The sequence below is a fragment of the Amblyomma americanum genome, chromosome 7, assembly GCF_052857255.1.
Source record: "Amblyomma americanum isolate KBUSLIRL-KWMA chromosome 7, ASM5285725v1, whole genome shotgun sequence".
In the NCBI taxonomy this organism is placed as follows: Eukaryota; Metazoa; Arthropoda; class Arachnida; order Ixodida; family Ixodidae; genus Amblyomma; species Amblyomma americanum.
The window spans coordinates 41,234,759-41,236,977 of NC_135503.1; the positions used below are offsets into that span (position 1 = coordinate 41,234,759).

The window sequence follows — 2,219 nt, forward strand, 5'->3', positions numbered from 1 at the left end:
TTTCGCTGGTGTCATTTTGTGCCCAGGTAGCACATGCGCAACCATGTTCCGGAAGTTTCAGTGCGTGGTTCTGCTTACTTTATAAGCGATTTGCTGCCCCTGCAGCTGTTATTCATGCACGCATCATCATACACGCTTATTGAATTGAAAATTGAAAATTGGTTGTCGGGGAAAGGAAATGGCGCAGTATGTCTCACATCTCTGCTGACACCTGAACTGCGCCGTAAGGGAAGGGATAAAGGAGGGACTGAGAGAAGACAGGAATAAATAGAGGTGCCGTAGTGGAGGGCTTCGGAATGATTTCGACCACCCGGGGATCTTTAACGTGCACTGACATCGCACAGCACAAGGGCGCGTTTTGTGTTTCGCCTCCATCGACACGCGGCCGCCGCGGTCGGGTTCGAACCCGGGTACTCCGGATCAGTAGCCCAGCGCCCTAACCACTGAGCCACCGCGGCGGGTACTGACTGCAAGCGTGATTCGCGCTCTACCGCTTCCCGCCAGGCGAACGCCGTGAGCCTCGGCACAAAATGGCGGGTGGCGTGGCAGTTGAACATAGATGGCTGTTGGTCCCGCCCCTCCACAGCACTCTCTCGGGCGGAAAGGTGGCGACGCCTCGGTTGTGCGGGACGTGTGTGTAACCGCTATCGCTGTAGAATACATACATACTAGGACGGCGAGTCACCTAGAAACAAGGACTGCCGGCGCACGGAAGTGGATATTCAGTTGCGAAAATTGCTTGCTCTCGTCGGTGCTTTCCGAAAGCGGACTACGTCATGGTGGGAAGCCGGTTATAATTTTACAAAATATTGAATAAAAGTACCCGCGAAATACCATTTCACACACGTTAGCAGACACTGTACGCCGTAGTACTTCCTGTAGGGCTATAGTTGGTTCACATGACAAATTTTAAGGGCGCAAATCTTTCTCATCGTCAACATCGGCCTCTTTACGCCCATTTCAGGGCAAATGCCTCTCGCCTGTCTCTAAATTAACCCCGTCATTTGCCAGCTGCAGCCACCCTACCCCGCGAACGTCTGAATCTTATCCGCCCACCTAATCTTTTGCCGCCCACTGCTACGCTCGCCTGGTCTTGCATATCCACTCCGTTACCCTTAAAGACCAGCGGTTATCTTGCCTGCGCATTACATGCCCTGCACAAGCCCACTTTTCCTCTTGATTTCGACTAGGATGTCATTAACCCACGTTTGTTCCCTCACCCACTCCTCTCGCTTCCAGTATCTTAACGTTACACCTATAATTTTCTTTTCAATAGCTCGCTGCGTTGTCCTCAACTTAAGCTGAACACTTTTCGTTAGCCTCCACATTTCGAAAATACAGTATGCTGGGCGAGTTGGTTTTTAACTTCCATATCTACAGCGCTAAAGACGGGACCGAAGTAACGCACACAAGTCACACAACAGAGCGCTGTACCACTTGGAAAGGATCAAGAGCTCATGCAAAAGAGCCCTTTGTACTAGAAATGAAGTTCCACAATACAGTATTCTGGGCGAGTTGGTTTTTAACTACTTCCATATCTACAGCACCTAAGGACGGGACCAAAGAAACACACACAAGTCACACAACAGAGCGCCGTACCACTTAGAAAAGATCAAGGATCAACATTTCCACCCCACAAGTGACTACGGCACCCTATATTTCCTGTGTTCGTGTCCTTTGCGCGGTTCAAATTTGTAACATTGTGCGCCACGCTGATCCCCTGGTGAGCCGCCGCTATGGCTCCACGGTAACCGTGCTCATTGGCTCCCGGCCTCGGCGGTCGCGGTCACATTTCCACAAACACGAACTGCAAAAGACGCCCGTGTGATGTGCGATGTGAAGAACAAATTAATCTGGAGCCCTTCATATTGCAACTCCTGCTCTTTCATCCCCTCCTTTAGGACACAGTTGGCTCGTTCACACCCAGTGAGAGTCGCAATGACTTTCGTGTTCTCATAGGCTAGAATAATTTCTTTCGTTTTTTATTGATTTCCATTTTAAATAATGGATAAGGCTGAGATAAAAGCTGTTACAGTGCAGATTGAGAGGCCTTCGACCCCCTTTACACGTGGCAGCCCGGAGAAGCACAACATACGAAACACAACATACACAGGTCGCCTGTCCCGACAAAAGAATCATCTAGATATACAAGAGATAAGATGGAAAATAACTGTCACAACACACTACATAATCATTCTGAGGTACATGAACTCAAGAAA

At 49.5% G+C, this 2,219-nt stretch overlaps 1 non-coding gene across 1 annotated transcript; it reads right to left on the reverse strand.

Annotated features, from left to right (window-relative positions):
• Positions 1–386: 386 nt before the first annotated feature.
• Positions 387–458, reverse strand: TRNAS-ACU (transfer RNA serine (anticodon ACU)). Its single transcript has one exon. It is a non-coding gene; the product is annotated as a tRNA-Ser (tRNA).
• Between the last annotated feature and the right edge of the window lie 1,761 nt (positions 459–2,219).